This window comes from Anopheles funestus (assembly GCF_943734845.2).
Source record: "Anopheles funestus chromosome X unlocalized genomic scaffold, idAnoFuneDA-416_04 X_unloc_152, whole genome shotgun sequence".
Classification (NCBI taxonomy): domain Eukaryota; kingdom Metazoa; phylum Arthropoda; class Insecta; order Diptera; family Culicidae; genus Anopheles; species Anopheles funestus.
This window is the reverse complement of record NW_026045097.1, coordinates 7,501-32,500: the sequence shown is the minus strand read 5'-3', so window position 1 is coordinate 32,500 and position 25,000 is coordinate 7,501. Positions and strand designations below refer to the sequence as shown.

At 50.2% G+C, this 25,000-nt stretch overlaps 1 pseudogene; it reads right to left on the bottom strand.

Moving 5' to 3' along the window:
- Positions 1-24,450: 24,450 nt before the first annotated feature.
- Positions 24,451-25,000, bottom strand: part of LOC125772944 (large subunit ribosomal RNA) — a 3,548-nt pseudogene continuing 2,998 nt past the window's right edge.

The following is a 25,000-nucleotide window of genomic DNA, read 5'->3' as shown; positions in this document are numbered from 1 at the left end:
TCAAATCGCGTAAGACACAAGATTCTACTGGCCAAATAGAATCTAGCACATTGGTTAACCTGGCGCCGCAGTCAACTCATGTGCTTGGATCGGATCGAGCTATTGAGTATTGGGCCTGCATACTCGCTCATCCGTATCCTTTGCGTACCGCCCCATGGCCCCGTCCTTAGAGTTAATGACTAGTAGGCTTAACTCTTTGTATGTCTGCACCACAGTTCCCGTTCGTTTCCGTGCCGTGGCCGGATACGTATTGCACATCGGTATACCTGTCGCTACTCAGGCAACTCGTGTGCGTGGATTGGATCGAGCTCATGGGGTGTGTAGAGATTCCATGTTATAATTGCAAGTCCATATCCACTTTATAGGTTAAAGTCATAAGTTGTGATTGCACAACCATACTTCATAAGAGTTTAATAACTCTTCAACTAACTTTCGTTCTGGTGTCTTGGTATCAAATCGCATAAGACACAAGATTCTACTGGCCAAATAGAATCTAGCACATTGGTTAACCTGGCGCCGCAGTCAACTCATGTGCTTGGATCGGATCGACCTATTGAGTATTGGGCCTGCATACTCGCTCATCCGTATCCTTTGCGTACCGCCCCATGGCCCCGTCCTTAGAGTTAATGACTAATAGGCTTAACTCTTTGTATGTCTGCACCACAGTTCCCGTTCGTTCCGTGCCGTGGCCGGATACGTATTGCACAACAGTAGATACCATCACCCTGACGTATCTAACACACCACTATTGTAACCTCGTCGTCGAAGGACCTTTCAAGTGCCTGATGGCCAGGGGAGCTCTTACACGGCACGGAGACACAGTGATGCTCGCCCATCACAGTGTACAACGATCGAGTTTGCTTAAGTGTCTGGGTACCTACACACCAGACACAATGCAATGGCCACGGATCCACACAAGGCACATCACATGCAGAAAGCTTCACCAGATTATGACACATACCACACTCTTGTAACTCGTCGTCGAAGGGGCGTTCAAAGTGCCTTACGGCTAGGGGAGATCTAGCACGGCACGGAGACACAGTGATGGGTTGCCCATCAAAGTGTACAACGATCGAGTTTGCTTTCCGCGCAAGCGTTCTAAGTGTCTGGGTACCTACACACCAGACACAATGCAATGGCCACGGATCCACACAAGGCACATCACATGCAGAAAGCTTCACCAGATTCTGACACATACCACACTCTTGTAACTCGTCGTCGAAGGGGGCGTTCAAAGTGCCTTACGGCTAGGGGGGATCTAGCACGGCACGGAGACACAGTGATGGTCACCCATCAAAGTGTACAACGATCGAGTTTGCTTTCCGCGCAAGCGTTCTAAGTGTCTGGGTATCTAAGCACCAGACACAATGCAATGGCCACGGATCCACACAAGGCACATCACATGCAGAAAGCTTCACCAGATTCTGACACATACCACACACATGCAACTCGTCGTCGAAGGGGCGTTCAAGTGCCTTACGGCTAGGGGAGATCTAGCTCGGCACGGAGACACAGTGATGGTCACCCATCAAAGTGTACAACGAACGAGTTGGCTTTCAACAAATTCTGACACATAGCAAGCGAGCGACCGAGCTACACCGAAGGCAGCCCATGGTTGGTCACTCGCGGACGATCATCAGTAATGATCCTTCCGCAGGTTCACCTACGGAAACCTTGTTACGACTTTTACTTCCTCTAAATCATCAAGTTCGGTCAACTTCAGCCATGCCAGCTGCAGCTCACGAAGGAACCGCGGAAGGTAAGCCTCCAGAAACCTCACTAAATAATCCATCGGTAGTAGCGACGGGCGGTGTGTACAAAGGGCAGGGACGTAATCAGCACTAGCTAATGACTAGTGCTTACTAGAAATTCCAGGTTCATGGGGACCGTTGCAGTCCCCCAATCCCGACTAGATGGGCATTTTAGTGATTTCCCGTTCCTCTCGGAATGGGGGCGCCTATTGGCGAGAACACGCTGCGACCCACATTGTAGCACGCGTGCAGCCCAGAACATCTAAGGGCATCACGGACCTGTTATCGCTCATTCTCAGCTTGCTAAACACAAGTTGTCCCGCTAAGCAGGGCAAACGTAGCCGACGACCGCCCGTGAAGGCGCCGCCCGGCTGTAACGTCAGGTGCGCCCGGAGGCGCACTGCTGACAGCGTTCTAGTTAGCATGTTTGAGTCACGTTCGTTATCGGAATTAACCAGACAAATCATTCCACGAACTAAGAACGGCCATGCACCACTACCCTTAAATTTGAGAAAGAGCTATCAATCTGTCTTACCTCGATAAGTTTGGACCTGGTAAATTTTCCCGTGTTGAGTCAAATTAAGCCGCAAGCTCCACTTCTTGTGGTGCCCTTCCGTCAATTCCTTAAGTTTCAACTTTGCAACCATACTTCCCCCGGAACCCGATTTTGGTTTCCCGGAAGCGACTGAGAGCACCGAATAGGGGTAGCGTCTCCCAATTGCTAATTGGCATCGTTTACGGTTAGAACTAGGGCGGTATCTAATCGCCTTCGATCCTCTAACTTTCGTTCTTGATTAAAGAAAGCATCCATGGCAAACGCTTTCGCTTCAGTTGGTCCTACGACGGTCTACGAATTTCACCTCTCGCGCCGTAATACCAATGCCCCCAACTACTTCTGTTAATCATTACCTCTAGGTTTCTGACAAACCAACGAAATCGTATAAACCGAGGTCATATTCCATTATTCCATGCAAGATTATTCTCGGCCAACGCCAACCCCACGGGGGGGCCGGACGCTTTGTCTTAGCCTGCTTTGAGCACTCTAATTTGTTCAAGGTAAATGTGAGTATCTTGAGCACCATGAGGAGCCCGTGCCGGAGTTAACCGGTAGCACGGTACTCGTTCACAGAGTAACGCCCAAGTACACCATTGTGAGTCGCAGCCGTGAGCGCGCGCACGAACGGCCCCGGCGTGTAACCGGGCGCCCGTGGCGGTCACGTGTCTGGACGGGCAATCAACTTCGAAACGTTTTAACCGCAACAACTTTAATATACGCTAGTGGAGCTGGAATTACCGCGGCTGCTGGCACCAGACTTGCCCTCCACTTGATCCTTGTTGAAGGATTTATACTCAACTCATTTCCAATTATGGACCATCGTTAGAGAGGTCCATATTGTTATTTCTCGTCACTACCTCCCCGTACTGGGATTGGGTAATTTACGCGCCTGCTGCCTTCCTTGGATGTGGTAGCCATTTCTCAGGCTCCCTCTCCGGAATCGAACCCTGATTCCCCGTTACCCGTCGCAACCATGGTAGTCCTCTACACTACCATCAATAGTTGATAGGGCAGACATTTGAAAGATCTGTCGTCAGTCGACAAGCGACCATACGATCTGCGTCCTTATCCAGACTTCAACTCAAGCCGCCCGGAGGCGATTGGTTTAACTAATAAGTGCACCAGTTCAGCTACCCGCGAGGGCAACAGTCCCGGCATGTTGCATGTATTAGCTCTGGATTTTCCACAGTTATCCAAGTAACTAGTGGTAGGATGATCTTGTGAATTATAGCTGTTATACTGAGCCTTATGCGGTTTCACATTCATTTATGTTTGTACTTAGACATGCATGGCTTAACCTTTGAGACAAGCGTATATTACTGGTAGGATCAACCAGAATTCGTTCCACTACAGACACACACTCGCTTAGTGGGAAATAAATTTCCACACAACTCTCTCTCTCTAGAACCATATGGAATGGCTCTTTGGTGTTGGGTAAGGCACCAATTTGTTGGGGTGTAACGGTCACCACCAACTTTAAGTTTGTTAGGGCACAACGGAAACCACTAACTAAACTTTAGGAAACTAAATTTCCTCACACATTATCTCTCACCATATTAGCACTAGGTGCTATCCACGATTGTACAACGTTTCAACTCTTGAATCGACCGTAGGGCCGCGGAATTGCTTCCGGGCCCCTATTCTCGCTATTAATTGTTCATCTCTTTCAATACATCGAGTTCGTTCCATTGGGTAGTTCGCATGGCGAACGTTTTGATGCAGCCCCCTGGGGGACCACGGCACTTTACACCGGGTATGGTGTATGCGCAACCTACAGATAACAATAAACCCCTTATGCGTGTGTAAACCGATGTTGGGCTGCTCAACATCTTTCATGGTTACATCACTTGCACCAGAACCCACGGTGCCGATTTGGTAATATGTTGTACATTTACTCTCAAGATGTACGCTTCGGCCCCTTATTCAGGGGCTCAAGCTATTACCAGCAAGAACAATCCTCATCCAGACTTGAACTCGAAACACCCGCAGGCGAACGGTTTAACTAATAAGTGCACCAGTCTTGAATCCATGCGTCGGTGGAAACAATGCCGGCGTGTTGCATGTATTAGCTCTGAACTTAGCGAGTGATTGCCTTGCAGCTGTCATACTGAGCGTAGAGCGTGATTATCGCTCACTTGAAACCATGTTGAATGGCTCTTTGGTGTAGGGTAAGGCACCAATTTGTTGGGGCGTAACGGTCACCACCAACTTAAGACTTGCTTATAGGTATTTCAACGTTTTTCAACTCTTAAATCGACCGTGTTTCATTATCATCTCTTCTTCTTATTAAATGCATAGAGTTCGTTCCATTGGGTAGTTCGCGTGGCGAACGGTTTGATGCAGCCCCCCGGGGGGGACCACGGCACTTTACACCGGGCATGGTGTATGCGCAACCTACAGATCACCAATATATTTGTGATCGATAATGCACACTTCTTACACGACTGACCAGTCGACAGCGCTGCCTTCCTATTATGCGTGTGTAAACCGATGTTGGGCTGCTCAACATCTTTCACGGTTACATCACTTGCACCCGAACCCATGGTGCCGATTTGGTAATATGTTGTACATGGTCTCAAGATGTACGCTTCGACCCCTTATTCAGGGGCTCAAGCTATTACCAGCAAGAACAATCCTCATCCAGACTTGAACTCGAGTCACCCGGAGGCGAACGGTTTAACTAATAAGTGCACCAGTCTTGAATCCATGCGTCGGTGGAAACAATGCCGGCATGTTGCATGTATTAGCTCTGAACATAGCGAGTGATTGCCTTGCAGCTGTCGAACTGAGCGTAGAATGTGATTATCGCTCACTTGAAAGGGTCAAGCCCTTTCGAGTCGTCCGGTTTTTACGCCAGACGACTCGGTTCACCATCTTTCGGGATACAAGTTGACTAAGTGGTACCACTACACTTATCAACTTTCGATTTGGTAATCCTCATCCAGCTTCCTTTCTGGAGGTCCCGAGGATTACCAATTGGGCTGTCATACTGAGCTCATATATTGGAGATCGATAATGCACACTTCTTACACGACTGACCAGTCGACAGCGCTGCCTTCCTATTATGCGTGTGTAAAACCGATGTTGGGCTGCTCAACATCTTTCACGGTTACATCACTTGCACCCGAACCCATGGTGCCGATTTGGTAATATGTTGTACATGGTCTCAAGATGTACGCTTCGACCCCTTATTCAGGGGCTCAAGCTATTACCAGCAAGATCAATCCTCATCCAGACTTGAACTCGAAACACCCGGAGGCGAACGGTTTAACTAATAAGTGCACCAGTCTTGAATCCATGCGTCGGTGGAAACAATGCCGGCGTGTTGCATGTATTAGCTCTGAACATAGCGAGTGATTGCCTTGTAGCTGTCGAACTGAGCGTAGAATGTGATTATCGCTCACTTGAAAGGGTCAAGCCCTTTCGAGTCGTCCGGTTTTTACGCCAGACGACTCGGTTCACCATCTTTCGGGAAGGGACCGTCTCGGTCGCAAGCTGCTCCGGTCCCCAAACAACCTGCGACAAATGATAGGAAATGCCGACATCAATACGTGTTCAGTTTGGTTTATCGCTCATAGGTCTTTTTGACCATCGATCCCTGATTATAACTCTCAATTAAACAGTCAGGAGAGTAAGGCATGCCCATCGATATCTCATCGACAGGCGATACCGCAAGAACGGCCAACGACACATCAGGTGATCGATTATTGCTACGACTTTTGCTTAATCGTTTCCACTCCTTAGAGAAAGAAACCCCCGGGGACCGTCTCGGTCGCAAGCTGCTCCGGTCCCTAAACAACCTGCGACAAATGATAGGAAATGCCGACATCAATACGTGTTCAGTTTGGTTTATCGCTCATTGGTCTGTTTGACCATCGATCCCTGATTAAACTCTCAGTAATCCAGTCGGGAGAGTAAGGCATGCCCATCGATATCTCATCGACAGGCGATACCGCTTGAACGGCCAACGACACATCAGAGGATCGTATCTTGCTACAACTTTTGCTTAATCGTTTCTTCTCCTTGGAGAAAGAAACCCCCGGGGACCGTCTCGGCCGCAAGCTGCTCCGGTCCCTAAACAACCTGCGGCATCAAATGATAGGAAAAGCCGACATCAATACGTGTTCAGTTTGGTTTATCGCTCATTGGTCTTGTTTGACCATCGATCCCTGATTAATACTCTCAATTAGAAGGTCGGTAGAGTAAGGCATGCCCATCGATATCTCATCGACAGGCGATACCGCATGAACGGCCAACGACACATCAGAGGATCGTATCTTGCTACAACTCTTGCTTAATAGTTTCCACTCCTTGGAGAAAGAAACCCCCGGGGACCGTCTCGGCCGCAAGCTGCTCCGGTCCCTAAACAACCTGCGGCATCAAATGATAGGAAAAGCCGACATCAATACGTGTTCAGTTTGGTTTATCGCTCATAGGTCTGTTTGACCATCGATCCTAGAATTCAACTTTCGAGTAAGGCATGCCCGTCGATATCTCATCGATAGGCGATACCGGTAGAACGGCCAACGACACACATCTAGGATCGCATTTACTCTTCCTTGGATGGATAACCAATACCCTAGGACCGTTTCATCGCGAGCTGCTCCGGTCCTCAAACAACTCGCGAACCACCGATAGGATGATATTAGGAATGGCCGACTTTCATCCTTTAACTCTCAGTTCTGCTTACCAAAACATAGGTACTTGGACCTTAAAGACCACTATATGTTCCCCGATCGGGGGCAATCGGAACGTCTATCCATCATCAACATCGTTTCACTCATTCCGAACCACCAAATTGGACAGACAGTACCATATTCACCAACCGATTGCTTCAACTTCGCAAACTGTATGGTAAGTTCTACTAATTTCACATCTTACCATCGACTAATAGTGCATAAATCCACTTGGAAATCACTTTTCCTTGGTCCTCGGACCTTCTACGACAACGTCCAACAAATATCCGAAGTCGTTTCCCAACTTAGACCAAGCATTTCGTATCTTTACTTCTAATCGATTTTTTCTCTCATAATTGACGATCAAAATCTAAAAACCACATTTTGAGCCAGAAGCAGTCGTCCGATCGTCCTGGGGGTAGTCTCAATCGATTTAGAAGGGCCCAATTCATAAAGATACGTACTCAGTCAAATTCATGCTTCTGGCTCACCTACCCCCTATATAGAAAACGAAAGCGTACAGGCGTGGAAAACGTGCCATTTTTCTCCATCACGGACTTTTTTTTCTCGTTGCACCGACTCTAGTAAAAAAGTGAAATTTTTTACTAGTTACCAACTTTTGCAAATTATCATCGGATATCACTTTTCATGGTCTATAGTAAGTTCTTATCACGTTTTAGTAGTTTTTGAAAAAAAAATTTTTTTGAACTTTTCAAAATTTTTCAAAACAAAGTTTTTGTAGGCGGTTTTGTGTATGGAGGGTTACTAGTCTCGGGGTCACTGTTTGACCAAAAAACCACTATATATCATTCGAAAGGTAATTTCAAGGGCTACAAAAAATTGTTCTACGACACCCCCTTCCGACGTCTAGTATTCGAGTTATTGGCCAAAAACCATTACTTGAGCGATTTTTCGTTCAGGGTACCCGACTCTAGTAAAAAAGTGAAATTTTTCTCGATTGACCAAGTGTTGCAAATGACCATCGGATTTCACTTTTTATGGTCTATAGTGAGTTCTGATCACGATTTGGTACTTTTTGAAAAAATTTTTTTGACGCACTTTTCAAAATTTTGCAAAACCAAAACTTTTTAGGCGGTTTTGTGTATGGAGGGTTACTAGTCTCGGGGTCACTTTTTGACCAAAAAACCACTATATATCATTCGAAAGGTAATTTCAAGGGCTACAAAAAATTGTTCTACGGCACCCCCCTCCGACGTCTAGTATTCGAGTTATTGGCCAAAAACCGCAACTATAGCGGTTTTTCGTACAGGGTACCCGACTCTAGTAAAATGATGCGATTTTTACTAGTCTAGGAACTTTTTGGTCAAAAAATCAAGTATATGTCATTCGATAGATAATTTCAAGGGCTACCAAAAATTGTTCTACGGCACCCCCCTCCGACGCCTAGTATTCGAGTTATTAGCCAAAAACCGCAACTATAGCGGTTTTTCGTCCAGGGTACCCGACTCTAGTAAAATGATGCGATTTTTACTAGTCTAGGGAACTTTTTGGCCAAAAATCAAGTATATGTCATTCGATAGATAATTTCAAGGGCTACCAAAAATTGTTCCACGACACCCCCCTGCGACGTCTAGTATTCGAGTTATTAGCCAAAAACCGCAATTATAGCGGTTTTTCGTCCAGGGTACCCGACTCTAGTAAAATGATGCGATTTTTACTAGTCTAGGGAACTTTTTGGCCAAAAAATCAAGTATATGTCAATCGATAGATAATTTCAAGGGCTACCAAAAATTGTTCCACGACACCCCCCTGCGACGTCTAGTATTCGAGTTATTAGCCAAAAACCGCAATTATAGCGGTTTTTCGTCCAGGGTACCCGACTCTAGTAAAATGATGCGATTTTTACTAGTCTAGGAACTTTTTGGTCAAAAAATCAAGTATATGTCATTCGATAGATAATTTCAAGGGCTACCAAAAATTGTTCCACGACACCCCCCTGCGACGTCTAGTATTCGAGTTATGGGCCAAAAACCATTCATACTTGAGCATTTTGCTCATTTTGCCTGTACGGGTACCGGGGACTAGTAAAATCAGGCCAATTTTACTAGAGTAGGGGTCCTTTTTGGTCAAAAAAACAACTTTTGCTCGTTCGATAGGGAATCGATAGGGCAACAAAAAATCGTTCTACGACCCCCCCTTCCGATGTCTAGTATTCGAGTTATGGGCCAAAAACAGTTTATAGCTAATTTTTCACTCGATTTTTCACCAAGTATCGCACATTACTCCGGTTCTATACATTGGATCGTCAATCTTTAAGATTTTATGGGTAGTTCCAACTGTTTGCTACATTTCATCCATACATCACCAACCGATTCAATGTCTGTGCTAGAAGTTATTAGAGGAATAAAAAAATTTACCCTTGGCTTTGGACCGTACAATTTTACCCATTTTTGGCCCATATTTGCCCCATAGCTCCGCCGGTATCCAAGATATGGCCACACTTTCTTCTGGCCATGGGTAGATGGCACTTGTGGCTAGATTTCTTCCATGCACCACTAATCGCTACCATGTCTGTGGCCGGAGCTATTCACGAAAGCGCCTCGCGCACTTGGTCGGATTTTTGGTCCAACTTGCACCATTTTTGGCCCATATTTGCCCCATAGCTCCGCCGGTATCCAAGATATGGCCACACTTTCTTCTGGCCATGGCTAGATGGCACTTGTGGCTAGATTTCTTCCATGCACCACTAATCGCTACCATGTCTGTGGCCGGAGCTATTCGACGAACAACCATCGCATTTACCTAGGTACTTTTTCGGATTTTTGGTCCAACTTGCACCATTTTTGGCTCGTATTTGCCCCATAGCTCCGCCGGTATCCAAGATATGGCCACACTTTCTTCTGGCCATGGGTAGATGGCACTTGTGGCTAGATTTCTTCCATGCACCACTAATCGCTACCATGTCTGTGGCCGGAGCTATTCACGAAAGCGCCTCGCGCACTTGGTCGGATTTTTGGTCCACCTGGCACCATTGTTGGCCCGTATTTGCCCCATAGCTCCGCCGGTATCCAAGATATGGCCACACTTTCTTCTGGCCATGGGTAGATGGCACTTGTGGCTAGATTTCTTCCATGCACCACTAATCGCTACCATGTCTGTGGCCGGAGCTATTCACGAAAGCGCCTTGCGCACTTGGTCGGATTTTTGGTCCACCTGGCACCATTTTTGGCCCATATTTGTCCCATAGCTCCGCCGGTATCCAAGATAGCGCCACACTTTCTTCTGGCCATGGGTAGATGGCACTTGTGGCTAGATTTCTTCCATGCACCACTAATCGCTACCATGTCTCTGGCCGGAGCTATTCGACGAACAACCATCGCATTTACCTAGGTACTTTTTCGGATTTTTGGTCCAACTTGCACCATTTTTGGCCCATATTTGCCCCATAGCTCCGCCGGTATCCAAGATAGCGCCACACTTTCTTCTGGCCATGGGTAGATGGCACTTGTGGCTAGATTTCTTCCATGCACCACTAATCGCTACCATGTCTCTGGCCGGAGCTATTCGACGAACAACCATCGCATTTACCTAGGTACTTTTTCGGATTTTTGGTCCAACTTGCACCATTTTTGGCCCATATTTGCCCCATAGCTCCGCCGGTATCCAAGATATGGCCACACTTTCTTCTGGCCATGGGTAGATGGCACTTGTGGCTAGATTTCTTCCATGCACTACTAATCGCTACCATGTCTCTGGCCGGAGCTATTCACGAAAGCGCCTCGCGCACTTGGTCGGATTTTTGGTCCAACTTGCACCATTTTTGGCCCATATTTGCCCCATAGCTCCGCCGGTATCCAAGATATGGCCACACTTTCTTCTGGCCATGGGTAGATGGCACTTGTGGCTAGATTTCTTCCATGCACCACTAATCGCTACCATGTCTGTGGCCGGAGCTATTCGACGAACAACCATCGCATTTACCTAGGTACTTTTTCGGATTTTTGGTCCAACTTGCACCATTTTTGGCCCATATTTGCCCCATAGCTCCGCCGGTATCCAAGATATGGCCACACTTTCTTCTGGCCATGGGTAGATGGCACTTGTGGCTAGATTTCTTCCATGCACCACTAATCGCTACCATGTCTGTGGCCGGAGCTATTCACGAAAGCGCCTCGCGCACTTGGTCGGATTTTTGGTCCACCTGGCACCATTGTTGGCCCGTATTTGCCCCATAGCTCCGCCGGTATCCAAGATATGGCCACACTTTCTTCTGGCCATGGGTAGATGGCACTTGTGGCTAGATTTCTTCCATGCACCACTAATCGCTACCATGTCTGTGGCCGGAGCTATTCACGAAAGCGCCTCGCGCACTTGGTCGGATTTTTGGTCCAACTTGCACCATTTTTGGCCCATATTTGCCCCATAGCTCCGCCGGTATCCAAGATATGGCCACACTTTCTTCTGGCCATGGGTAGATGGCACTTGTGGCTAGATTTCTTCCATGCACCACTAATCGCTACCATGTCTCTGGCCGGAGCTATTCGACGAACAACCATCGCATTTACCTAGGTACTTTTTCGGATTTTTGGTCCAACTTGCACCATTTTTGGCCCATATTTGCCCCATAGCTCCGCCGGTATCCAAGATATGGCCACACTTTCTTCTGGCCATGGGTAGATGGCACTTGTGGCTAGATTTCTTCCATGCACCACTAATCGCTACCATGTCTGTGGCCGGAGCTATTCACGAAAGCGCCTCGCGCACTTGGTCGGATTTTTGGTCCACCTGGCACCATTGTTGGCCCGTATTTGCCCCATAGCTCCGCCGGTATCCAAGATATGGCCACACTTTGTTCTGGCCATGGGTAGATGGCACTTGTGGCTAGATTTCTTCCATGCACCACTAATCGCTACCATGTCTCTGGCCGGAGCTATTCGACGAACAACCATCGCATTTACCTAGGTACTTTTTCGGATTTTTGGTCCAACTTGCACCATTTTTGGCCCATATTTGCCCCATAGCTCCGCCGGTATCCAAGATATGGCCACACTTTCTTCTGGCCATGGGTAGATGGCACTTGTGGCTAGATTTCTTCCATGCACTACTAATCGCTACCATGTCTCTGGCCGGAGCTATTCACGAAAGCGCCTCGCGCACTTGGTCGGATTTTTGGTCCAACTTGCACCATTTTTGGCCCATATTTGCCCCATAGCTCCGCCGGTATCCAAGATATGGCCACACTTTCTTCTGGCCATGGGTAGATGGCACTTGTGGCTAGATTTCTTCCATGCACCACTAATCGCTACCATGTCTGTGGCCGGAGCTATTCGACGAACAACCATCGCATTTACCTAGGTACTTTTTCGGATTTTTGGTCCAACTTGCACCATTTTTGGCCCATATTTGCCCCATAGCTCCGCCGGTATCCAAGATATGGCCACACTTTCTTCTGGCCATGGGTAGATGGCACTTGTGGCTAGATTTCTTCCATGCACCACTAATCGCTACCATGTCTGTGGCCGGAGCTATTCACGAAAGCGCCTCGCGCACTTGGTCGGATTTTTGGTCCACCTGGCACCATTGTTGGCCCGTATTTGCCCCATAGCTCCGCCGGTATCCAAGATATGGCCACACTTTCTTCTGGCCATGGGTAGATGGCACTTGTGGCTAGATTTCTTCCATGCACCACTAATCGCTACCATGTCTGTGGCCGGAGCTATTCACGAAAGCGCCTCGCGCACTTGGTCGGATTTTTGGTCCAACTTGCACCATTTTTGGCCCATATTTGCCCCATAGCTCCGCCGGTATCCAAGATATGGCCACACTTTCTTCTGGCCATGGGTAGATGGCACTTGTGGCTAGATTTCTTCCATGCACCACTAATCGCTACCATGTCTCTGGCCGGAGCTATTCGACGAACAACCATCGCATTTACCTAGGTACTTTTTCGGATTTTTGGTCCAACTTGCACCATTTTTGGCCCATATTTGCCCCATAGCTCCGCCGGTATCCAAGATATGGCCACACTTTCTTCTGGCCATGGGTAGATGGCACTTGTGGCTAGATTTCTTCCATGCACCACTAATCGCTACCATGTCTGTGGCCGGAGCTATTCACGAAAGCGCCTCGCGCACTTGGTCGGATTTTTGGTCCACCTGGCACCATTGTTGGCCCGTATTTGCCCCATAGCTCCGCCGGTATCCAAGATATGGCCACACTTTGTTCTGGCCATGGGTAGATGGCACTTGTGGCTAGATTTCTTCCATGCACCACTAATCGCTACCATGTCTCTGGCCGGAGCTATTCGACGAACAACCATCGCATTTACCTAGGTACTTTTTCGGATTTTTGGTCCAACTTGCACCATTTTTGGCCCATATTTGCCCCATAGCTCCGCCGGTATCCAAGATATGGCCACACTTTCTTCTGGCCATGGGTAGATGGCACTTGTGGCTAGATTTCTTCCATGCACCACTAATCGCTACCATGTCTGTGGCCGGAGCTATTCACGAAAGCGCCTCGCGCACTTGGTCGGATTTTTGGTCCACCTGGCACCATTTTTGGCCCGTATTTGCCCCATAGCTCCGCCGGTATCCAAGATATGGCCACACTTTCTTCTGGCCATGGGTAGATGGCACTTGTGGCTAGATTTCTTCCATGCACCACTAATCGCTACCATGTCTGTGGCCGGAGCTATTCGACGAACAACCATCGCATTACCCAGGTACTTTTTCAGGTTTTTGGTCCAACTTGCACCATTTTTGGCCCATATTTGCCCCATAGCTCCGCCGGTATCCAAGATATGGCCACACTTTCTTCTGGCCATGGGTAGATGGCACTTGTGGCTACATTTCTTCCATGCACCACTAATCGCTACCATGTCTGTGGCCGGAGCTATTCGACGAACAACCATCGCATTCACCTTCTCGTTGCACTTCTTCGGGAATTTGGTGCAACCAAGTTTTCACTATAACTTGGTCATTTTCCGTCCATCGGACATGCGGTTTTGGGTGTCGATACTTGACACCGCACGCTTCAATATGTTCCTCCACGACCATGTGGTCCGATGCTTCCAACAGGAGCTATTCGAGGATTACCGATTTTTCACCATTAAAAATGCTCAATTTTGCACCAACTTTTGCCTATAACTCAGGCTGTATCGATCGGATCTTCAATCTTGAAAAAGTTTTGGATAGGTGGCATCAAATGCTACATTTCGTTCTTCCACGTCAACTTTGTCCGATGTCTAGCAAAAAAGTTATTCGCGAACCAAGTCCAGAACCCATGCAATGGCTGCCCTCATTGCATACATCACGGCGGTTAACTCTCGTTACTCTATACCGTGGACTTGGTACTTTTTCAGGCATTCGTTGCTACTTCTTGGTTCATGATATTCGTTTACGGTCTTCACTAGGGCATTTGGTGCTCCTTATCGGTTCATGATATTCGTTTACGGTCTTCACTAGGGCATTTGGTGCTCCTTATCGGTTCATGATATTCGTTTACGGTCTTCACTAGGGCATTTGGTGCTCCTTATCGGTTCATGATATTCGTTTACGGTCTTCACTAGGGCATTTGGTAATGGGCTTCCCACTTTCTACTGATCGATCCATACTCACTTGCGTGCACCTAGCCTAGGAAGGTTTCCTATGGCTTCCCATCTTTCTACTGATCGATCCATACTCACTTGCGTGCACCTAGCCTAGGAAGGTTTCCTATGGCTTCCCATCTTTCTACTGATCGATCCATACTCACTTGCGTGCACCTAGCCTAGGAAGGTTTCCTATGGCTTCCCATCTTTCTACTGATCGATCCATACTCACTTGCGTGCACCTAGCCTAGGAAGGTTTCCTTGGGCTTCCCATCTTTCTACTGATCGATCCATACTCACTTGCGTGCACCTAGCCTAGGAAGGTTTCCTATGGCTTCCCATCTTTCTACTGATCGATCCATACTCACTTGCGTGCACCTAGCCTAGGAAGGTTTCCTATGGCTTCCCATCTTTCTACTGATCGATCCATACTCACTTGCGTGCACCTAGCCTAGGAAGGTTTCCTATGGCTTCCCATCTTTCTACTGATCGATCCATACTCACTTGCGTGCACCTAGCCTAGGAAGGTTTCCCTTTGGTACCGACTTCCATCTACGCACTCGATATAACCTAGGTACTTGGTACCGATGATGGTTAACACTCAAGCATTTCTTGCATCCTGCGTGCAAGGTACCAATTTTCACTTCTTAGGTACGTTTATGGGCCCGCATTAATCCAATATCGCTCCGATGGCCTTTAGCATTATTTCATCCGATAGCCCTTGCCAAAAGCTACCAAAAGTTCCTCCACGGCCATGTGCTCCGACGCTTAGTTTAGGAAATATTCGAAAAAATTCAAAATAGGAAGCATTTTCTTATTGGAAAATCACCTTAAATCGATGGCCATTTTTTGGGCAAAAACTTTAACGTCTTCCCGACTTTGCGGGAATTGCGAATTTTAGGCACCCAGAGAAAATCTTTTACTTTAAGGGGGCGGCCGCGAAGTTGCCCGAAGTCTCGGACACAAAAATTCTCAAGTTCCCCACTCTAGTAAATCGCCCTATGAGTATCTCCTGGCCCGCGAGCTCTGCGAGCGGGCCAGCTTCGGCGATTTTTGCCTTTTCGCCTAGGCGGTTCTTCTACGAAATTGGTCCACAGCTTTTGCTCAGAAAGCTAGCATTTGTTGCAACAGTTAGGTGCTTGGTACCACATTTTGGTATCCATTTGGGCATTTGTTGCAACTACTCGGTACTTTGGCCCACATTTCGCTCTACTCGGGCCTCTATGGTGCTACTTGTCGGTACTTTTGGCCAACTTAGGCCAATTGGGTGCAACTTGTGGGTACTCTGTGGGTACTTTAGGGCATATTGTGTCTTTCGGGTGAACCTTCGCGATACTTCATGGGTACTGATGGCCAACTTAGGAACATTCAGTGCAACCTTTGGGCCTAAGGAAATTTGTCCAACTCTTTGGACTTAGAAAATTTTCTGGACTTAGAAAATTTTCTGGACTTGTAAAAATTTTCAAATGTTCAATTTGGCCCACATTTCGCTCTACTCGGGCCTCTATGGTGCTACTTGGCGGTACTTTTGGCCAACTTAGGCCAATTGGGTGCTCTTTGTGGGTACTCTATCGGTACTTTTGGCCATGTTAGGCCCATTCGGTGCTATATGTGGGTGCTCTATCGGTACTTTTGGCCATGTTAGGCCCACTCGGTGCTATTTGTGGGTACTCTATCGGTACTTTTGGCCAACTTAGGCCCATGGGGTGCTCTTTGTGGGTACTCTATCGGTACTTTTGGCCATGTTAGGCCCACTCGGTGCTATTTGTGGGTACTCTATCGGTACTTTTGGCCATGTTAGGCCCACTCGGTGCTATTTGTGGGTACTCTATCGGTACTTTTGGCCAACTTAGGCCAATTGGGTGCTATTTGTGGGTACTCTATCGGTACTTTTGGCCAACATAGGCCAATTGGGTGCTACTTGTGGGTGCTCTATCGGTACTTTTGGCCAACTTAGGCCAACTGGGTGCTATTTGTGGGTACTCTATCGGTACTTTTGGCCAACTTAGGCCAACTCAGTGCTTCTTGTGGGTGCTCTATCGGTACTTTTGGCCAACTTAGGCCAACTGGGTGCTATTTGTGGGTACTCTATCGGTACTTTTGGCCAACTTAGGCCAACTCAGTGCTTCTTGTGGGTACTCTATCGGTACTTTTGGCCAACTTAGGCCCATTCGGTGCTATTTGTGGGTACTCTATCGGTACTTTTGGCCAACTTAGGCCAACTCAGTGCTACTTGTGGGTACTCTATCGGTACTTTTGGCCAACTTAGGCCAATTGGGTGCTCTTTGTGGGTGCTCTATCGGTACTTTGGGACATATTATGTCCTTCGGGTGAACCTTCTCGATACCTCATGGGTACTTGTGGCCAACTTAGGAAAATTCAGTGCAACCTATGGGCCTTTGGAAATTGTTCCAACACTTTGGACTTAGAAAATTTTCTGGACTTAGAAAATTTTTTGGACTTAGAAAAATTTTCAACTTCTGTATCTTCTTCATCATGTTCCATTTTGTGGGACTTAGAAAATTTTCTGGACTTAGAAAATTTTTTGGACTTAGGAAATTTTTCAACACTTGTAAAATTTTTGTTCCTTCTTTGAAGAAGAATACTTTCCACTATTAGCTTCTTTCTCTTTTTCTTCTTAGTTGTCTTCTTATTTTCGGTCCGAGAGCGCCGACACTTGTAAAATTATCTAAGTCCGAAGACTTTTGGAATGAACCAAAAGTCAACGAACACAATACATCAACCCTATCAACATCAAGTGGCAACCCGAAGGAAGCGCAGCGGCCAGCCCATGTACAACGCGAAGTTGTAGCATGCAACCAACCAACCGCTAACCTCCAACGGCACTCAATGTATTCGTTACACATGGGCGCACCTGCACCACACTGTCGTGACCATCCAACGAGCCGTCGGTTCGGTCGTGTGTTACAAGCACCCCATCACATAGGCATAGAGTCACCACACAGTGTTCTTCAACACTCTCGTCACATGGTGCAAGTCACGGTACGCACCACCAATGTGCACTGGTTGGCCAATTCCAGCACACACGGGGCGCGCACGCGCAAGCACTAACCACCAAGCATGGGTCGCCTGAGAGGATCGATGCGAACGCATCTCTACAACTTGAAGCTCCCAGCCTGTAGTCCCGTCGTTTGCGGGCGGTCGTAGGTGTCGAAACTAGTGATATCCACAGTCGGCAAGCTCGTCCACCGGTGTTCCCAACATGTATGGTACTAACACGTGCAGCGCGAACCCGCCCTTTGCGGCCTAGTAGTAAGCGGGGATGAGACGCCAGTGTGCCAATGGACAGCACGGACGGTTCTCGGAGGGTTGTTAGGCCCGCTAGCTTACGACCACCTAATGGGTATAAGAAGCGCTATCAGCTCGGATTGGATACGACCTTAGAGGCGTTCAGGCATAATCCAGCGGACGTAGCGTCATACCATAGTCCGTTCGAACTAGTATTGAGCCAGTGGTCCGTACCTGTGGTTCCTCTCGTACTGCACAGGAATTCCGTTAAGATAGCGACAAACAATGCACACCAGTAGGGTAAAACTAACCTGTCTCACGACGGTCTAAACCCAGCTCACGTTCCCTTGAAAGGGTGAACAATCCTACGCTTGGTAAATTTTGCTTTACAATGATAGGAAGAGCCGACATCGAAGGATCAAAAAGCCACGTCGCTATGAACGCTTGGCGGCCACAAGCCAGTTATCCCTGTGTGTGTGGACGTTCGAGCAGTCGAGCACTTTAGACGTGTCTTCCGTGCGCTCCGCAAATTTGGCGAAATTTTTTGTGAAATATTATACAGAAAGCGTTTATTTCGTGTATAATCGATCAATAAAGTGGAAAACTGCGAGAATTTGGTGAAAACCGGATGAAAATCGGGTGAAAATTGACGATTTTATGTGTAAACAACTCCTCCATACATTTTGTATGGGGGAAGTTTTTATGTGATTTTACGCATTAAAAGACGTTTTGTGAATGCAAATGCTGACTATTTTGCAAGTGGCCACGGCCATTTAGTGAATAATATCGATTTTGGACGATTTCCGGCGAGTTTGGGTGAAAAACTTTGGTGGCAAAAAAGTGCATACAAAAAACAACAACAACATCAGTGTGTTTTGAAGGTGCACAAAAATCTGGGCCAATTGGTCCGGATTTGTTGTAAATCGACAGATATAGTGCCCCTGAGTGCCCCAATAGCGAAAACCGGATGAAAATTGGACGATTTTTGATAAAAAAGTGCAGTGCAAAAAAGTGCGTGTGGTGCTACCGCTGGGGCACGTGGTCGCGGAAGCCGGTTTTATTACAAAACCGAGAATAACTCGGCCAATTTTCGGTCGATTTGCCCGCGGTTTTCACTGTTGGACTTGTTTTAGTGCGTGCAACACGAATCCGCAATAAAAAATTGGAAAATCGCGAAAAATTTTTTTGACATTTCTTCGATTTTCCAAATACGACCCAGCGGACAAAAATCGATTGACAGGCAGTTCCCAGGTGACAAATTTTGAATTTGGTCAGTACTGCACGAAAACTGCTCGAATTGCGGAAGGTGGCTAGAAAATTCGGGGAAGTCGAGTAGGGTGCGCTACTGCTCGAAACTGGTCGATTCGACCACTTCCTTCGAAATCAAAACTGCTCGAATTTTTCGAAATTTCCGGAAACGTTCAGAAAAATTCGGAAACGGTCCTGATAAATCGTGGAACGATCTAACGTGACGAAACACCACCTCTCTGAACGATTTTACTGCTCGAATACCATTTCTGCTGAGGTGGTTCTCACGGGGCAGTCCGCTGCTGGCGTCCTCCCGTGAGGAGGAGTAAATCCAGCTTTAAAGCGCGGGAACGGTCGGAAAGTGTCTTTCGACCATGACGGAGCCACGCACGCTCCGGACGAGGCAGGGCAGTGTGGATCAGGCCAGGTCCACAGTAAGCCGACCATCGACATCTACGGAGCCTCGTGTGCTGCTCACGAAGCTGGCAGAAACAACAACTAGCGAGCAGCGACAGGCGGAATTAACGGCAGTAATTGAGCGGTTCCAGGAGCAAGTTGGGGCCCTCACTGCCGAGGTGACGATGCTGCGGGTACAGCTGCAGGAAAGCGAGCGTCGTTCTGAGCTGCAGCAGAAGACGGCGGAGCAGAGGGAGCAGGACCTGCGTGGGGACCTGGCTTTTTTGAGAACGATGCTGCATGAGGAGCGCCAGGCGATGCAGGCGCTCATAGCGCAGACGTTTGGCGTAACCACGCAAAGTCAAGCGCAGCAGCAGCACGGTGAGCAGCAGCAGCAGCAACAACATCATCGCCTGCAGCAGCAGCAGCAGCGACAGCAGGGTGCGGTGACGGCTTCGGTGGTGCCGTCTCCGGACCAGGAAGGCGGCTCCTGGGCTGGGGTGGTGAGCCGTAAGTCGGCACGTCAACCGGCACGCACGCAGCAGCAGCAACAGCGGCAGCGGCAGCAGGGGCTGCAGACACGACAGCAGCAGCAGCAGTGGCAGCAGGAGCCGCAGCAACTGCAGCAGCAGCAGGGATCGGGCATGGAGACGGCTACGGTGGTGCCGTCTCTCGACCACGAAGGCGACTCTTGGACAGAGGTGGTGCGCCGTAAGCCGGCACGCCAGCAACCGGGCCGGCAGCAGCAGCAGTGGCAGCAGCGGCAACAATCGCATCAACAACAACCGCGTCGATTGGCCCCACGAAGCCAGGCTGCTAAGCCGAAACAGAGCAGGCCTGATGCCATCGAGGTTGCTCCGGGAGAGGGGCAAACGTGGGCAGATGTTTACCGGCTGGTGCGAACGGCACCAGAATTGGAAAAAATCCAGCAGGCGCTGGGAGTAGGACGGCGGACGACGCGTGACCGACTGGTCATGGACATCAAGGAGGGCGAGAATGCTCAAGAAATCATTGAGCTGGTGCAGGAAGTCTGCACGAAAGCGGAAACTCCATCGTCCGCACGCCTGGTAACTGAGACGGTGGAAATGAAATTCGTCGAGGTCGACCCTTTAGCGGAAGCCTTGGACGTGGCGAAGGCGGTAGAAGGTTTGTCGCTGGAGAAGGTGTCGGAGTCTGCCGTCCATCTGACGGAGTTCTGGAATGGCACGCAGGTGGCCTATGTGCGAGTGTCGGCCAGGGCGGCGGAGAAGCTGGACCAGCAGTATGTCAGAATCTCGCACACGTCCTGCTTGGCAACGAAGGTTCCACCACCAACGCGGAACCAGCTGCGATGCTACAGGTGTCTGGAATACGGACACAGGAAGGTCACCTGCAAGAGCGAGAAGGACCTTTCAACAGCCTGCTTCCGCTGTGGCCAGCCGGGTCATGTGACCCGAACCTGTGTAGCGAACATCAGTTGTGCGGTCTGCAAGGGTCCGCATCGGGCGGGACATCCGTCCTGTCCTCGACAATAAAGGTCCTGCAAATTAACATCGGGCGTAGCAGATCAGCGCAGGACCTGATGCTGCAGACGGCACGCGAGCAGGGAGTGGACGTCGTCATTGCCTGCGAATTGTACAAGCCGCCGCGGGATAATGGCAGATGGGTGGTGGACGAGGCGCAGAGTGTGGCAGTAGTAGCCACCGGGGCGTACCCCATTCAACGCTTATGGGAATGCGCTCATCCCGGGCTGGTGGTGGCCACAGTGGCAGGGGTCACATTTGCAAGCTGCTACGCCTCGCCGAACATCGGGTTAGCGGACTTCGAGGCCTATCTTGAGGCCGTGGAGATGGCCTTGGTGGGACATCAACATCTGGTGATGGCTGGTGATCTGAACGCGTGGAACACGGACTGGGGGAGTGCCCGCACAACATCCAAAGGGCACACGCTCAAGGGCGTAATCGAACACCTGCAGTTGGAGATACTCAACCGCGGCAACATGCCCACTTTTAAGGGCAACGGGGTCGCGCGAGAGAGTATCGTGGATGTTTCGTTTGCGAGTCCATCGGTCGCAATAGCGGATTCCTGGAAGGTCAGTCAGCGCTACTCCTATAGTGACCACCGGTATGTGGAGTTTTCCGTGGGCGTTCCTGGAGCACGGATCACACAACGGCAGCGTGCGCTTCAACATCAAACGATGCAGCAGTCTAGTGGTGAGGGCATCGCGCAACATGCGGGAGTACGCTGGAAGACCTCGCTATTCAACAGGGAGCGATACCAGGAGGCGATTGCGGATTGTCGGCTAGCCGAAGCAGACACACCTGACGCGCTGATTGGAGCGTTAACTTCAGCTTGTGACAGGACGATGGCAAGAGTGGGCCCGGCGAAATTCCATCAGCCGCCGAAGCTCTATTGGTGGACCCCGGAACTGGGGCTCTTGCGTCGTGAGTGCGAGGAGGCCGAGGAGAGGCTTGGGGTTGCCACCCAGTTAGCAGATCGCGAGGTGGCAACGGCTCGACTTCATGACCTTCGCAGGCAGCTGCAGCGCGGAATTCAGGAGAGCCGGAACGAGAAGCTTCAGGAGTTGATCGACGGAGTCGATAGTGATGTCTTTGGGCTTGGTTACAAGGTGGTGTTGGCCAAGCTGCGAGGCCGTACCCCGCCGGAGACGGATCGATCGGTACTGGAGCCGATTGTGGATGCTTTGTTTCCGCTGCATCCCCCATTTGAGTGGCCGGTCGTCGAGAGAGCGGCTGACGAGGAGAGGCTTCGCCCTGTTACGGAAGCGGAGGTTCTGGCATTGGCAGAGCGAATGGCTCCATCCAAAGCGCCGGGTCTGGACGGTCTACCGAACGCAGCAGTGAAAACCGCGATCCGAGAGCACCCGCAGGCGTTTGTGCGGGTGTTTAACGACCTTTTGGAACGCGGTGAGTTCCCGCGGTCTTGGAAGGAGGCAAGGCTGGTGCTCGTGACCAAACCGGGCAAGCCGCCGGGCGACCCATCGGCGAGCCGACCACTGCTACTGGAGGGAGCAGTTCCCAAGCTGTTCGAGAGGTGCATCCTCGAGCGTCTCAATGAACACTTGGAGGACAGTGTTGCCCCTCAACTGTCGCCAGAGCAGTACGGGTTTCGTCGTGGGAAGTCGACCATACAGGCCATCCAGCGAGTGATCGAGCGAGGCGAGTACGCGCGATCGTTTCATCGTACGAATGGACGCGATCCTCGGTGTCTGGTGGTGGCAGCGCTAGATGTCCAGAACGCGTTCAACTCGGCAAGTTGGAGGGCAATTGCGGCGGCACTGCGGGAGAAGAACGTCCCAGCCGCGCTGCAGAGGATACTGCGAAGCTATTTCTCTGAGCGCGAGCTTGTATACGAGACCAGCGAGGGACCAGTTCGCAGACCGATGTCGGCAGGGGTACCGCAGGGTTCCATCATAGGTCCTACATTGTGGAACACGTTGTATGACGGAGTCCTGCGGCTGGCGTTTCCGGATGGTGTTGAGGCGATCGGATTTGCCGATGATCTGGTGGTGCTGGCAGGTGGCACGACGCCGCAGACAGCGGCTCAGTCTGCTCAGGAGGCCATTGCCATGATTGGAGCGTGGATGGCGGAGCGACACCTCAAGCTGGCGCCCGCAAAGACCGAAATCATCATGGTGTCCACTATGCGGCAAGGGTACCAGCAGCCAACGGTGGCCATTGAGGGAGTACAGCGACAGCCGACGCGGTGCCTCAAGTATCTGGGGGTGGTTCTGCACGACCATCTGCTGTGGACTCCGCATGTCGAATACGCAACGGCGAAGGCGCTCCGTGTGGCGAAGGGGATCTCCCGGCTGATGCAGAATCACGGGGGCCCAAAAGGAGCGAAACGTCGACTTCTTTCATCGGTGGTGGATTCGACGCTGCGGTATGCTGCCCCGGTGTGGCACGAGGCTACAAACGTTCGGCGGTGCAGCAGGCTGCTTAAGCGGGTACAGGCGCAGTACGTGAGGCCAGTCGCCAGGACATTCATATCGGTCAGGTATGAGGTCGCCACGGTCCTGGCGAGCGTTATTCCGATCTGTTTACAGATCCGGGAGGACGCCCGATGTCACCAACAGCATCAAGTTACTGGCTCTCCTATGCACCAGCTGCGGATTGAGGAGCGTGCGGCCACTCTGCGACAGTGGCAAGCAGAGTGGGATGCACTGGCGCCGGCCAGCCGCTTCACAACATGGGCGCACCGGGTGATCCCGGACATCGCGGCGTGGAAGAACCGTCGGTTTGGGGAGATGACTTTTCATCTCGCCCAAGTCATATCAGGCCACGGATTCTTCCACGAGTATCTACACGTGCAGCACTTCTCTCCATCACCGGACTGCGCGCGGTGTCCGGGAGTAGCTGAGACGGCGGCCCATGCCTTCTTCGATTGTCCGCGCTTCGCGGACGTGCGGATTGAGGTGTTGGGCGAACGAGAACAAGAGGTCATCACTCCGGATAATCTGCAAGCTTTCCTGCTGAGCAGCAGGGAAAATTGGAGTGCGGTGTGCGAGGTGGCGAAGCGCATCACGACGGCTCTTCAGCAAGACTGGTACGTGGAGCGATCCAGCAGCGCACATGAAGAAATGACGGCGGCGGCCCGACGGCTGGACACGGCGCACGAAGATGTGGTTGCAGCGCGCAATGACCGGCGGAACGAGGCGCGGCGGCAGCTAACGGTGGAGCGACGCCTGGCTCGAGGCGAGCCTCCTCCTCCCACTCATCCGGATGGGCGACTTCTCAGCGAGGAAGAGATTAGAGAGCGGGAAGAACGACTGCGTATAGGGCGTGAGAAGGTGCGTAGGCACCGGGCAAGGCGAAGACTCGCAACTAGTGTAGCACCGACGTGCACCGATTACCTTGTGGCGTTATTCGGGGCGGGTGCGTTTGAAGATCAGTAGCGATATTTAATAAATAAAACGGCGCGTTGGGGCCCCTCAGTTGATCCCTCGCGGGTAGGCTGAAGTGGGTGGGCTTGTGGGCTGGGATGGGGTACAAAATTGTTGTAATATCATCCGGCCAATAAACAAGCATTTTCTTTAAAAAAAAAAAAAAAGCCAGTTATCCCTGTGGTAACTTTTCTGACACCTCTTGCTAAAAACTCGTTATACCAAAAGGATCGTAAGGCCAAGCTTTCGCTGTCCCGGCGTGTACTGAACGTTAGGATCAAACCAGCTTTTGTCCTTATGCTCAACGGGTGGTTTCTGTCCACTCTGAGCTGACCTTTGGACACCTCCGTTATCGTTTTGGAGATGTACCGCCCCAGTCAAACTCCGCACCTGGCACTGTCCATGACGTGGACCGAGAGGTTTATTCAGATGTCTTCGAGCCAAGCGGCACCAGAAACCGGAGAAGCGAAGGCGATCGGCGCAAACGGTCGAACGGCGACAGAACACGCGGGACGGACCGACGTGCGCACGCTTGAACCCTTGCGGGCCACGGCGGCGGTCGGCGCCCGGTGACGACGCGCGTCGATGCTACGACGACACACGCACCCGGTGGCACCACCCAGCGACATGCTGAACGCGGAGCTAGAAACACGGCGCATTGGGCAGCTTCAGGCGAGCCGACACGCT